Below are 15,271 nucleotides of genomic sequence, written 5' to 3'. Positions count from 1 at the left end.
ACAGGCGCACAGGTACCATCTACTTCGAACATTGCTAATGCGACTGGCGGCGATGCTTCTCATCTATGTGCGATTGATCTGCTTAACGAGGTAGTCCAACTTTTACCTACAGTAGTAGACAAATTCTTTACCAACTTAGAAGATTTTATGTTTTCTCCTAACAATGACACTGACTTTTAAAGTTAGCACACAGTGTTCTGTGAGACTCTGAATTCGGCCTTCATCTTTCATAACAAGCTTCTAACTTTGGAACTCTATTTTTTTTTCTTTTCTCTATGATCCGACTTTTTTCCAAATTTGTAATTTTTTTTTGGCACAAAGTAATCTGCTTAAAGTAGAACTATTCTTAGAGAACAATAATTTTTTGAATACTTCCAAGAGAGAATATTTGACCTTGTCCACATCCAAACAGTTTATATTTTCTGTCATGAAATGGTCTCGACTTTTCCTTCTGTATTTAAGAGCCATTTCATAGATGTGTTTTCGTGATTCATTCGGATAGCATTTCCATTGTCATACTATATCCTTTGAATGAAACATTGCTTTTAAAATGCCTACAGCACAAATGCTCTTTTTGTGTACAACCAGTACCAATGCATTTTTATGTATTTTGGGAGGGTTTTAACACAACATGTTTAGATATGTTTTAATGTGTTTAGAACTTAGTAATGTCGTACATAATAAAGTGGAGTGGGTGTTGTGTGGCGTTTTAGGCTCCGAGTGAATTTTCCCGATTCATGCCCTTATATAGTTACAATTCACATTGCCCTTATATAGGCATAGAAATCAAGCCCTTATTTAGACATAGCCCATGCAGACCAAATACAGTCATGGCTACTTCCACCCGTACCAAACGTCACAACGATTTCTTGTAAAATCGGCTTAAGCTGTTAGGGAACTTCCCCTTGCTATAATATTGATTTGTCCAAGAACTCATATACTTTGCAAAGAACGACTATTCCCTAGGGGTTCTTTCCTGAGGTTATTATGCCCGACTTTACATCAAACTATGGCATTCCTAGACACCTTCAAGGTATAAATATACCTTCCCTTGCTCTAGCAAGACACGGTGGTTCGGAGTAGTTCGACTATCTACTTGCCCGACGCAGCTCGCTACAGCAAGTGCAGAAGGAAGCCGACCCTCCAGTTAACGCACTGGTCGAGAGGCTGCCTTTCTCTCTCCGAGAATCCAACTCCAGTGTTTCCAAGCTCCCCTTGCAGGGTGTTAGGAAATCGAGTCCCGAGACAGAGATACCAGACCTCCTTCATTCTAAACTAAGGTATGGAGCTGATTAGAACCTAAGAGAAACCTTGGATAGATTCTTTTCAAAGAAAACTAAAACCTGTGCTACACAATACTTACTTCTTCCCTTGTACTAGACTTAGGTTAGGTACATTTTGGGTAGGCGTATTTTAGAAGCACCAGTTGAGTGTTTTTAGTCATTCTTATTTATGTATCTTTTTATATATGGTTTAGGAACCATACAATGCTCTTACAGTATTATTTTATAATATTGTTCTTGCTGTACGCGTTATACTTTGCAGTCTGCATTACGATTGTAGCAGTTCACTTCTTTTGCATGAGAAAGAAGACTGTTCAATAAACCCTTTTTAGGTTTCGTAACCTGGCGAGGGGCGAAGCCACTCCCAGATCGAAATCTGTTGTTTCTAATAGTGAGGTTAGGACAGCCTCTGTTTCCAATTGGCTAGCTCCATAAATGGAGGCTAGCCATTGGGAGGCAGAGGCTGTCAATCGCGTTTTCTCTCGAAAACGCGATTCGGGGGCGTTTCTGGTGCTTTTTTTAAGCCCCGCCCCTTTGTCCCGGGCCGCGCTGCGATTGGCTGCCGGCCCGGGACACCCCCGTGACGTCATTCCCGGGCCGCGCTGTGATTGGCTGCCGGCCGGGAAACCCCCGTGACGTCAGCCAATCACAGCGCGGCCCGGGACCTGACTTGTTTAGCAATGTGGCTAAAGGTATTTGCTGCACCAGACCATTAGGGCAGTTTCACTCGCAAGTAAAGGTGTGGATTTTAAATGGGGTGCAGCTGAAAGCACCCCAGCCTGCACCACCTCAGATCCATTTCGTTTTGTCCCTCATATTTATACACAAGACTGTTCAGGCACGATCTGACTACCCTGAGGCTCTTTTCAACTCCGCCTTTTTATGTTTTCTGGTTCCCGCTCATCAGACCATCATCACGGAGCAACTCGACGCCCAAGACTCCCTCGTCCAGTTCCCAGAATCCACGTTGAAGCTCTGGGGGCCAGGAATGCTGGACACTCCAGTGACAAAGTTGCATTGCGCATGCGCATTCTCGGACGGCTGTGACGCGAAAGGAGCGTTCATTCTTCAGTACGTGCTGTCTCTGCCTGAGCTGTCCTTTGACCCGGACCTGGAAGTAGTTGTCATGTTGCGCAGTGACCGTGAGGAGTAAGGAGAAAAGTGAGGCATGTTTCTAACCGGCGTGAACTGTAAGTGATGGCAGAAGGAAACAATTAGGGTCCCCGGAAATGCACCCTCAATGACAGGCTCTCGGTGGGAAGCATCCTTCGTGTCAGGCGGTCTGGAGGGTTATATTCAAAGCGATAGCTCCAGTTAATATTTATCCCAGCTTTTGTGGGGCTCAGGTCCTCTAAGGGGCTTTTGGGAGCTCTGTGATTCCTGTTACATCTACAGAAGTGGTCTGAAACTAAATGTACTGGCTGCCCTCTCGGTGCACCGCCTGCGTCCTGTGTAGCAGCCGTTAGAGGCAGGGTGCACGCCACAGAGGTGCTGAAGGGGGCAACCTGCAAACCTCTAGATACACGACTTTGCCTCTTTTACAGTGGATGTTATCACAGGAGGGTGGGACTCGTTGGTGCGCACTTTATTCTAGTGCCCATACCCCCAAGCAGCATTCTCGTTGTGGTCCTTCATTTTTACGTCTGACATTAGCCATAACCTTTTTTTTTAAATAAACTTATATTTATTATATACTTATATGGACTTCCAGAAAGCCGTGTTCTCTCTTTGGTAGTTTGTTGTCCTATTAACATTTTCTTCTGCCCTCTACAGCATGGGGCAGGTGTTTGCCATTCCACTTCCAGCCATTGGCTAACGTCTCTGTGAGTGACCGCTTTCTGTTCTATAATAAGGACAACAACCGCACGCAAAGTAGTTACCTTCAGTGGCTGAGACGACAATGGCAATTTTAACTTTTTCAGACCTAAAGCATAAGGGGGCAGATTTATGAAGGCCTTGCGCCGCCGGTGCGTCACTTTTTCCCATGTTAAAAATGACGCATCGGCGGCGCAAGGCCTTCATAAATCTGCCCCAAGGAATTTAGAAGCTATCTGAACTTATTTAGTCAATATTTTCTATATGTCTTTGTTCCAGGGCCAACAAAGAAAACAACAAATGCCATATTAGCGTGGCGACCTCTGTTCCTTAACCACGATGCTTGCATGGCGCTCTCTCTTGTACAATCCGACGCAAAATCCGGCACACCAGCTAGTGTACTTAGGTGCCTTATTCTTATTTTTCCAAAGGGATTTAGCATGAATGAGTACTGAAAAAAGCATTTCTTAAGCCAAACGTAAATGGGTCATTTGGAAGCGAATAAAGGAATTACATGGCAAACAAGATTAATAAAAGGCCCAGCCAACAAAAATAACCTTAATGTTAACAGAGTTAATGGTTACCAAAAAGGAAGGTTTCAAATGAAAGAACAAATGGTAAACTAGAGCGGGACATTCCAGAAAGGAGACTGGGGCTGATATAGGGGTAACTGAGAGAGGAAGGTGTTCGAGAAGATACTAAAGTATCAACATGTTGCACATAAAATGGTTGTGTAGGTAAGTCCGGTTCAGATCCTGAAGATGCAGCAGTGGTTTCTGAAGGATGAAGAGAGATTTAAAAAAAAGCAGGCGGGTGTAATAGTCCAGCAATATTCTTACTGTGTACGTATTAACAATCGTAGACCTCTCTCAGGCTTTTTTTTTCTCCTAAAGAATGACTGCTCACATCCTCGTGGCCCCAGCCAGCCATTATGATCTCAAATTTCATGACTGCTGGAACTAATGGTTGCAATAGATGCACAAACCTATTCCTGTTGTTACTTGTGTATGCGGATATGTATTTGCAATATGCTGTTCATAAAAGATTGTGAAATAATCTCTTTTCTTTCTCTTCTATGCACCTCGAATAAAACAGTTGCCAAGGCCAAAGCAAAGTAAGTATGTTTTTAATATGTGTAGACTAAAAATGATGGATTGGTACATACATTTGGGTGACAGAGCAGATTGCATTGCATGTCGTTTGCAGTAATGTTTTTTCATCTTGCAGCAGTAGAACTGTGACCCACTGTGTTTCTGTATAGACTCTTGCGCCCTTTCCAGACAGCTGTGGGCAGTGAAGTCGGGGCTTAATGGGTTCAGGCTGTGACAATAAGAGATTTTTACCAGTATTGGCCTGGGGTTTATCCTTACGACTGAGCCAATACTGTGCACCAGTTTAGCACCTGACCCTCACAGGCGCAAAGTTGATCAGTCCAGGGCTTACGCACCGAGGTAGGAGATGGGGATTAGGAACTCCATAAACTACAATTATCAGTTAATAATTTAATATTCAGCTAACGATTTTTCTTTTAAAAATCTTTGACTTAATTCAAATAATTGTACATAATTCCAAAAACAATAAATATACAGATTAATACTCAAATCTTTCTGTAACTAATGGGGAGTCACCTTATGCCACTCCCTTGTACCTGCGGTACAGTGCACTGTTCAACGTGCTGTGCACCACATGTTTCACAAGAGCCCGAGGAGTGCGGATCCTACCCTAGCTCTGCTAACTAGTGCGCATGCAGTGTATTTGGCGATGGTGTGAGGTGTGCAGAGGTAGCCCTAGCATTAATTCAGGCTGCAATGGAGTTATTGTACTTGTGGCTTTCAGATCTTGCGCTTTTGGTTTTCCCTTGGGCCCAAACAAGCTAGGTACCTATGCTTTGTGGGCTTGATGAGTACTTAGTTGTGGATGCAATCTTCTTAGTCAATGTGGCTTTCTTCCGGTACTCCTAATTCTTTTTGTGAGGACTTTGGACAGCAATCTGCCTTCCTTAGCACTGCATGGCTTCTTAGTGCTTAGTTCTGCAACAAAACTCTGTAGGACAGACATTTCTTAGTGTCCTCCATCTACACAGATCTGCTCACATTGTGGGGTAACTTCGATATTTCTGTATCTCAACCTCACAGAACAGATCATTTGTTGATGCGATAGTGGGCGTCTTTGGGTTGTCGTGCCTTCGTTCCTTCACAGCCCTGTCTTTGTGAGCGATGTCTTCCTCATTTTGGATCACTTCCAGTTCTGCTCAGGAGCAGTCAGTCGGTTGTCTCCCTCAAAGCGTGAGGTGGGTATCCCTTCTTGGCAATCTTGTCGAAGTTTCCCAAGCTTTAGTCCCAAACTTGCAAGGGTATTTAGTGGTGGAATTCCTGGAGCAGAAGAGCGTTTCTTAGTCACCACCGGTGTGGAGGTCTCGATGTCTGGTGAAGAAATCTTGGCACACCGTCTATAAGTTTCAACCACATTTTTATACAGAGGCTGCAGATACTGATTATGTATTCCAACAGTTACTTCTGAGACAAATTCGGAGCAGTTGTCTCTTTTGCTTATTCTGCAAAGATTGGTCCAGCCAAGGTCTTTATCACTTTGAAGTGTGAGCAGTACAGTGGGGTGGATCTTAGAATCTCCTGTCAGGAAAGAGAGAAAACAAATGTATAAAAGAAAGGGAGGTTGCCCCACTTAATTACTTCTTAACATGTGGGGAATAACAATTCAAGTGAATAATGAGACAGGTAAGGCCAGAGGACACTCCCTTAGCTTCAAAGAGGTCTTCTGTCCCCTCTTTCCAACACCCACAAGCCTGGCCCTCTACAAAAGATCGCTTTAATGTCGTGGAGGAGCCCTGCAATTCACTTCACCTGTGTTGTTGGTAGAGGCCAGTAGCCAACTCTCCCTGGCTCCTGCCCCCATGATCAGCTCTCTCTAACCATGGGAGCTGACGATAGTTATGCCTGGTGTGCCCCTCCAGACCTCAGATCGTCATCTAGTGCTTCAGTCCTGGTAAAAAAAAACTACCATCAGCTCACATGCATGATCATCCTGCTGAGTCGTAGGTCAAAAAGCTACAACTTGATGTTATCTGAAAAGGTGGGCAAAGAGTTGGCCGAAATATACTGTTACTGTTATATGGCTGGGAGCTACAGATTTAAATATGAGGTGAGAGTTCATGCATGGGATGTACTGGAGTAAAGTGAAAGGCAAAGTAGAGACAAGACTGTCAGAGAATATGTGACTGGCAAAAGTGGGAACTGTCTATGGTGATGAAGAGAAAAGTTAATAACAAGCATTTACAATGCAACGGTTTCGCCTTTGGAAAAGTTTGAGCTATTGGCATTGTAAATGACAACATTTTTATTTATGTGTTGGTTTTGAAAACAGATAAATAAATGGCATTGTCATTTACATTGCCAATAGCTCTAACTTTTCCAAAGGCGAAACCGTTGCATTGTAAATGCTTGTTATTGAAAATGCCCGTCTCTCTATTTCTCTGCAACTCCGTAGAAACGAAGCATGCACGATTGACTGAGTGAAACACCTATCTATTGTTTCCGCGACTCTAGAGATATATTTCTTATTCTTGGGAAACAAAGTTGTCATGTTTATGCGGTTGTCAGAAACGAATCCCTTCTTGTGTATTCGAGAAAGTTTCAAGTGACCTCTGAGCTAGCTGGCACTCACTATTAAGTTTAGTATATTCGATAGCGATCCAGTCAACCTCAGTGCTACGTCTAATCTATAGGATATATTATTCCAATGCGCAGAGCCTTTTGGGAATATAGGAACTACACTACCCAGTCTTGTAAAATAATTAAAAGCAGTCTTTAGATAACATTTGTGAAATCTTGAAAGGCAGTTGAATATGTGCCCTTCCTAGATAGATGGGAAGGTCATTCCATAATTTGGGGTACAGACAATGGCGAGTGATGAACTCTGAAAGTTGTAGGGTGTAAATGTTGCCTCCAAATTTCACCAAGTGATGTAAGCGAGCCAGATTTCTCCTATTGGACTTTGGCAGCAGGGCCTCTCCCCACTGACATTTTGGACCAATGTAGCTAAATTGTGTAGTACGTCCAGTTTGTGCCTAAAGCCCCTTGGTTTGCAGGCAGCTCTAAAGGTGCACTTACTTCTACTCCTTTCATTATGTGACAAGAGTGTCTGACCCTCCATGCACAAAGCAGTGCTACTGACCTTTTGCAACACATAGTGCTCCCATGGGGCATATTACAAGTATTTCATTGGGGTCATTCATCCACTGCCCCATCGATGTGCATAATCCATACCTTCCCTGTTAGATTGTGTTACTGGGGCACATCACATTGGGCTCCCCTACAGTTTTATCAGATTCTTGCACCTTATAAACATTATCTCGTGCCCCACCGGACAACTATGTGTGATTTGTTGATACATCCTTCCATGCCTCCTGATTCATATGATTATAGCTGATAAAGAGGGTGGGCATGATAAAGCTGCTAATGTGGGTTATTATATATTTGTTAACAAACATCAAGATTCATTAAACCAACTATAAGTAAAACTATTCACCTCACATAGTCCCAAAACTCAGTCGGGACAAAAAAACAACTTACTTAAAGGCTTACAATAACAATGTGCCAGACCCACCTGTAGTTTTCAAACTCACATCACAATGCACCTACACATTTTCATTTGATAATCCGACTGCATTTTTAGTTTTGACCTAGAGACGGTGTTAATGGGCTCACCAGTTTCTTCTTTCTCCAAACAACATAATTCAACTACATGCATGTATATCCACACTTGTGGGATTTTAGTTAGTCCTCTTCAACCATTGGTCTGTTCAAGTGCCATTAGCATTTTGCTTCCACCCACCGCAGCCTACAACATGGGGAAAATGGGTCAGACCTCTTCAGCCCTAATTTTCTACACCGTAAGTGATGGCAGTTTTATCCTTCATATGTTTATGTCTGCCTAGAAAATAGTCTACTTAAGTTTTGGGGCTGTTAGGTCGACCTATACTTTTATTTCATGTATATTTTATTTATTTTAGTGATGGATCCTTTTTTATGACTTACTTTTTTTGTAAACATATGCATTCCACTTTTTGAAGGTGGCATTTTTTATTTTATTACGGTTACACATCTAATGTTTATTGCATATGTTGTCAAACAAAGGGAAACGCTTCAGACTTGCCAAGGCCAGATTTTTTGGCTTTGCACGTGCTTATCAGGTCTAGTGATTACCAAGATGTTTTATTTTTATTACAAATAAATGTTCTTTTCATGCATACAGGGGGTTTCAGTCTGCCCTCTTCATCCATTGATCTGCTACAAGTGTCATTCACATTTTGTTTCTGTCCATCACAGCATACCACATGGGACTTAGGGTCAATCCGCTTCGGCTTACCTGACTGTGAGTGATGGCGTTATGCTATTGTACAATGTGCACATCAGCATAGTAAGTAGCCCCATGCAGTTTTATGGGCAATTATTGTAATGCGTGCTTAGCTATGTTTTGGCTTTTAGACAGTGCTTGTTTTTCTTAGACAGGGGCCCGGCAGGTCCCTGTACACTGCTACCAGGCCACTCATGTGTCATGTCTCCTCATACACAAACTATTCACCAACAAAATAAGCATTGGCAAAGCCGAAAGTTTAGCAGCCAATGTCAACATATTGGCTTTGCCAATGTTTGTTAAGTGCGGGAAAAATGCTCTGCAAAACTAATATGCTCAGAGAATAGAAAAGGAAAGAAGCAAAACAAGCAGTATTTAAAACATGCAAAAAGTGCATATCTTGATCACTTCTAATGTGTGGGCTCAGAGACTTGTGCAACTTCTCACAAGGCTCATGCAAACAGCATTATGTCTACCCTAAGACACCTGGCCCTCGCTTGGAATGACAACTTATACAATTGTAGTTTGTTTGTGATCATTAAATAGTGTGGGTGGTGTGAGAATATGAGGCAGGGCAGAGACCAAACACCCTCATGTGCAAGCTGCTCATGGGTACAAATAGCTAAGAGTCCTGCCCCCTGCAGATACGTTTAAAACAACTGGGGGGTGTAAAGTGCGAATGGGGCACCCTCCCCCATTTTAAAAGTAAATCATAACACAAGACCCATTTGTGTAATCGTGGCCCTGCCTATTGTCCAGGTGCGCATCCGAATGTGTTTCAGACGCTCCATGAACTGTGGCGTGCTCATATATATACCAGGTATAACATTGCCCTAAAGAATGTTAAGACACCTGAAGGAAGCAACTGGGAGTAGATTTAATGAATTTCAGAAAGTCTGGTAAAGTGTAGTGAGAGCCTTCCATATGATGATTCGTGGATCACTGACTGAATATTGGAAGCAAACATATTGTGTGGAGAGATTATCATCTCAAAAATATCGAGTATGTAAGTGCAAATAGCTAAGTATAGATTTAATATTGTTAACTCCACATCTACGTACCTTGAAGATATATATATATATATTCTCGAGGTACATAAATGTGGAGTTAGATACAGTGAAACTTTGCTTACTTATAGAAACCTCCCTTCACAATATTTTTGCCCTCTTTTTTCCTAACAAGATATTTTGTCTACACAATAATGTTTCTCTGATATTTTGTCTAAACAAAAGTAGGATACTGTAATATTGGCTCCTTCAGAGCTGCTACAGCTAAAACCCATATCTCTGAATTAAACAAAAGTCTTTGAAAAACCCCTGTATTGTTTGGGAAACATATAGAGAACGTATAAGCAATTGCAGGAAAAATCAAACATATGAGGAGAAGCAAGCCTGCATTGCCATCAGAGTTGGCAATATAGCCAATGTTCATCTGTTAGGAGCTCAAAACCGAGCAAAGTCCAGGATAGCAATCAACATTCGGATGATATTCTGGTTAAAGACATGCGGCATGCTAAGGATCTTCCTGCAACTTAAGTCAACAACTAGATATTATATTTGTGGAGCACTCGGCATAATACGAGGCTCAGTTTTGTAATGAAAAAAGTCCCTCAACAATAGAAGATGGAGGGATTCTTATTGCCCCAGCTATTTGGTAAATGCAGGTAGGAAATCCTGTCAGAAGTATTAAAACCCCACACAGCCCACTAGGATCCTTCTATCTTTTGCTCTTGAGTACTTGTCGCCGGATGTAGTATGAGGACACCCATCATTGGATGAATATTTTTTAATGGCTCAAAAACTATCAATCAATCAGTATTTGTAAAAGGCTGCTAATCACCCATGAGGGTATCCAGGCGCTGGGTTGCTCAGCTCAGTCAAAAATTCAGGTCTTGAGTCTCTTCCTGAATTTCGCCAGAGAGGGTGATGTCCGGAGGTGGAGGGGATGTCCAGAAGTTCCAGGACTTGGTGATGAGGAAGGAGAAGCAATGGCTTTCACTGAGGCTTCGGCAGATGTGCAGTGTCTGTGCAAGTGTGAGGGAGGTGAAGCAAAGGTCTCTGTAGGGTTGGTGGTCATTCAGGTGGTGGTTAATGTATGCTGGTCCTTGGTCATGGAGGGCTTTGTAGGTGTGTGTCAACAGCTTGAATTGGCATCTTTTCTGGACGGGGAGCCAGTGGAGATTCCTGAAGTGGGTGGTGATGTGGGTCTGTTTGGGCAGGTTGAAGATGAGTATGGCCACTGCATTTTGTATCATCTGGAGTCTTCTCATAAGTTGAATTGCGGTACCTGCGTACAGTGTGTTGCCGTAGTCTAACCTGCTGGTGACTAGGGCTTGAGTGAATGTTTTCCTCATGCCGATGGGGAGCCATTTGAAGATTCTTCGGAGCATGCGGAGAGTGTGAAAGCAAGAGGAGGAGACTGTGGTCTGTTGTTTCATGGTGAGTTTGCTATCCGGGATGTTGCTGAGGTTGCGGGAGTGGTCTGTCGGTGTGAGAGTGGGTCCCAGGTCGGCAGGCCACTTGGTGTCGTTCCAGGGGAAGGTGTTGTTCCCAAAGAACAGTACTTCGGTCATGTCAGTGTTGAGCTTTAGACAGTTGGGTTTCATCCAGTCTGCAACATTCATCATGCAGTGTGGAAGTTAGTCCTTGTGGTGGTGGGGTTGTTTGAGAACAAGAGGATGAGCTGGGTGTCATCGGCATAGGATAAGACATTGAGATCATGGGTCCTGATGATGTTGGCTAGCGGTGTCATGTAGCTGTTGAAGAGGCTGGAGCTGCTGGTGGATGAGCCTTTAGGGATACCGCATATGGTGCTCTTTGGTTCCAAGGCAAAGGGAAATAGGCAGATTCTCTGAGTTTGTCCCGTGTGGAATGATGCGATTCATCTGAGGGCTTCTCCTTGGATCCCAATGTGGTACAGTCTCTTGATGAGTTTGCGGTGTGATACGGTGTTGAATACTTCAGATAGGTCGAGGATGATCAGGCGGGCTTGGTGCTGTGGTTGGTGCAGAAACTGGATTTAGAGGCATTGAGCAGGCTGTTTCTCTCCAGGTGTTCGGTGAGCTGCTGGTTGATGGCCTTCTCGAGGACTTTGGAGGGGAAAGGGAACAATGAGATGGAGCAGTAGTTCTGGAGGTCACTTGGGTCGGCGGAGGGTTTCTTGAGGTTAGATCTGACTTGTATGTCTTTCCATGTGTCGGGTAAGGTGATAGTGGAGCTGGATGCATTGAGAAGGGTGGTAAGTTGGTGGCTGATATTGTTGCTTCTGAGATTGTAGAGGCGGTGGGGTCCAGGTTCCGTGGGTGCTTCCAAAATGGATGAAGTTCATGAATGCTGTGGTGTTCTGTGTGGTGAGCTCTTCCCATGCAGTAAGTCAGGTATGGCGTTCATTGGAGAGCCAGGGCAGTAGAGGTCGGAGGGTTGGGGTTCGAAGTTCCTGCAGATGGTGGGTATCTTGTTGTGAAAATGATGAGCTAGAGCATCGCTGAGTTCCTGTGAGGCTGAGATCATGTTCAAACTCTCTGATGATGCTGAAGAGTTCCTTGGTGTGGTTGGAGCTTGCTTTGATACAGTTTGTTAGGGCGTCTTTTTTTGCATCTTTGAGGCGATGGTGGTATTTGTTGAGAGCTGACTAGAAGACTAGAAACTAGAATGGTCAATAACAGCAGCCATTTTGGAGTGAGCATGTTAGTAAAAAAAAATTTGAATAAATGTGTTGTAATAGGATTAATAAACTTAAAACACACATTTGCGAATCCTCACACTGATCAGTAGATGCCAGGCATTTCAGGGATGTTATTGAGCAACCCATGAACTAGATCAGTTGATAAAAATATTAATTTTGGAGTGAGAGAGAGTGTGCTCCCGGCTTTTTTAATGGGAGTTACTCAGCAGCAGCGACAGTGCCTCCATTTGGTCAGAGAAGTGTTGCCCACCCTGCTGCCAGTGCCGCAAACATTAAAATAAAATGGTAATACAATTATTATATTACCATTTTATTTTTCAGTGCTGCCGGCCAGCCCGAGCCAAGTGTTGGGGTGGGGCCATCACTGCTGACTGGCAGCAGGGGAGGCAGACTGGTGCACACTCGAAGTTTTAATGTGCGCATGTGACTTCAGCCGGCTATCTTGCAACAGCCAGTCTGACATGCACACTTTAAACCTCTCCACCAAACTGTTTAAGACAGCTGGGTGGAGAGCAGGCACAGGCCTTCAGTGCCTGTAGGAGCACTGAGCCAGCCCGCTCCAACCAATCCTGGCACTTCTCTGATGCAGGCTCACAGCATGAGAGCAGCATCTGGATTGGTTAGGGGAGTGGCTGAGCTGTGGGACCAGAGAGGACTGGAGTAGGTGAGTATGGGGTTTTATTCTTATAATTTAGTATACTGTTTAATTTATTTGTACAAACTTCCAGACAGTGTGAGAAACTCGCACTGCCTTCAGCTTCAACTCCAGAGCTCTTAATCGTGGACTGTTTATAACAGACCACGATTGAGAGCTTTGTAGTTGCGCCTACGGGCATTCCTGGAGTGCCCATCTGATCGCCCCACTACTTTAAGAAGGAATCAGCTGCCACTGCTCAGGAGAGAGGCAGATGGTCAAGGGTCTACTGATGACATAAATATCAAATGTCACGGATCCAAATACGATCAGATACATAAATTAGCCCTTTAAAAAGGGAGGTTGGGCATATGTTATTTGAAATGCGTTACCAGCTTGGCCATCAATTTACAGTTTCTAAATGTGCTGATGGTGTCCTGTATGTGAGCTTTTATATTCATGCAGAACAGGCCAAATTTGTATTTAAGCTTGTAAATCGGAAAAGTGGTGTTACGGTTGAGGAAAGTTTTCTGGAACTATATGCATCTCTTGACCATGATGATCTACTTGGTAGATCTTGTGAGGGGACAGGCATTGCAGCTGCCACAAGGCCATGTCCAACTAGGGGTAGTGAATTTCCTTAGTTGTGTCTTCTCTTAAGTTTCACACATGACTGCACCAATTGATCTTTTAAATGTGGTGCTCTTCTGAAGGCACATCGGGGTGGTGGCATCTTGACATTACCGGAATTGAGAATGTTACCATTTTTTTCTAATGATGTTACAAATTTGGGTAGACGAAGGATCTACATCATGGTTATGAATTCTTCCGGAGCTTTTTGAGTCTTCTCTATTAGAACGTCTCTTGGGGTAGTAAGCGCTGTTTTGTATTCTGTATATTGAGTTGTTTAGGGTATGCTCTTCATGACACTTTAGTCTGTAGTTCCTCTGCTTGTTCAGTATATGTAGTGGTGTTAGTACATGTGTGCCAGTAGCGAAGAACCTAGCTATCGGGTAAGTTATCCTTCAAAGCCCTTGGTTGTTATGAAGTTTAGTGAAGTAGCAAATTATTATCCATAGGTTTCCTATAGAACATTGTGGCTTTTCTTGGCCTCTTAACTCTTATGTCTCGTTCTAGATATGTAGTGTAATGATCAGGTACACGTCTGATTACTAACTAGGGATAAAAGTCTAAACAGAGAAGTTTGGCAGATAAATGTTTAGAGAATCTCTGCTAAAATTGGAATTAATAGTGCCATAAAAACATTTTGGGGATATTCACAAAGGGATTTCTAGCCATGTATGTATGATTATGACCCAAAGTGCCTTCATTTATACCTTGTAGAAATTCATAAAAATGACTGTACCCCAATGTAATTCTCAACCATGTGTGCAGAGAAATCCGAGGCGGTATCTCCCTGGCAAGGAATAAGAAGTGAGCAGAACAAGGCATTGTTCACCCCTTAAGTCTGTGAGCACCCACACATGTATTATTTTGGGCATTCACAAAATTCTATTAGACTATTTTCCACCAAGTTTACCACAGGAAGGGATGGGAAGCAGAAAGGATCAATCCCACACTTTGGTGGGGATATAGGGAAAAGGGTTTATGCACTAGGAAAAAATGTTTTTCGTGTGGAGAAAAAGAGAAGAGGAGAGGTGAGGAGAGGAAAGGGGAGGAGTGGAAAGGAGATTAGAGAAGAGAAAATTAAATGTACATTGGCACATCGGACACTGTTTACCAAGTTCTGAAGTCTATACTACGTAGAATGATGCACTGGTGAAATGGAAGCCCAAGGAACTTGTCACCTGACATTCCCAGTAGTACACCTGGAAACCTGCGCCTGTGACAGCTTCCAACACATACTACTGGGAATGTTTGTGAGTTCCAAAAAGTAATAAACCCGCAACCATTCATACGATTACTTATACGGGTGCAGATTTATTGATTTTAATTGAATTGCCCCCTCAATGCATAAGGTAGAATGGCTTGAAAGAGATACTTTTGTTCACAGGCCATCAGCCAAGCTTTTGCCTCACCATTTTCAAGTCTATATTACAGCATAATTACGCAAAATTATGCATAAGTGAAATGCATCTCGCACTTAAAAAAATACCCGAATGGTCTGTTGAGTAAAAATCTAACTCAAAAATTACATTTTGAGCTGGTTTGTGGTTGCAAGCATTCAGAATGCTGCCATCTGAATTCAGGGTTGTTGTTTTGCTCTCAAAAATCATTAAAATAATCTGCATGGGAAAATAAATAATCCTGAAATACCCCATGCATTTAAAAAACTACCGGCATAGTGTTTCTCATGTTAAAACTGTTTCCCGAAATTACGTGAAATTACCAAAATGATGCCAATTACTCAGGCATAATTCAAATTGTGCCCAGTCCTACTTTTTATTCACACATATGTCAGCTGAACTCATTCACTGATTGTGGTCAATCAATGGCCTGTGACTGCAGTTGGGTTTGAATT

General features: G+C 43.0%; 1 long non-coding RNA gene across 1 annotated transcript; it reads right to left on the bottom strand.

The window, feature by feature from the left end:
* Positions 1–4,207: 4,207 nt before the first annotated feature.
* Positions 4,208–6,085, bottom strand: LOC144785639 (uncharacterized). The gene is made up of 2 exons (XR_013602003.1): positions 5,960–6,085; positions 4,208–5,728 (listed from the first exon to the last, which is right to left on the bottom strand). It is a non-coding gene; the product is annotated as an uncharacterized LOC144785639 (long non-coding RNA).
* Between the last annotated feature and the right edge of the window lie 9,186 nt (positions 6,086–15,271).

This window comes from Lissotriton helveticus, chromosome 10 (genome assembly GCF_964261635.1).
Source record: "Lissotriton helveticus chromosome 10, aLisHel1.1, whole genome shotgun sequence".
NCBI classification, from domain to species: Eukaryota; Metazoa; Chordata; class Amphibia; order Caudata; family Salamandridae; genus Lissotriton; species Lissotriton helveticus.
This window is presented reverse-complemented; position numbering and strand designations above follow the sequence as displayed.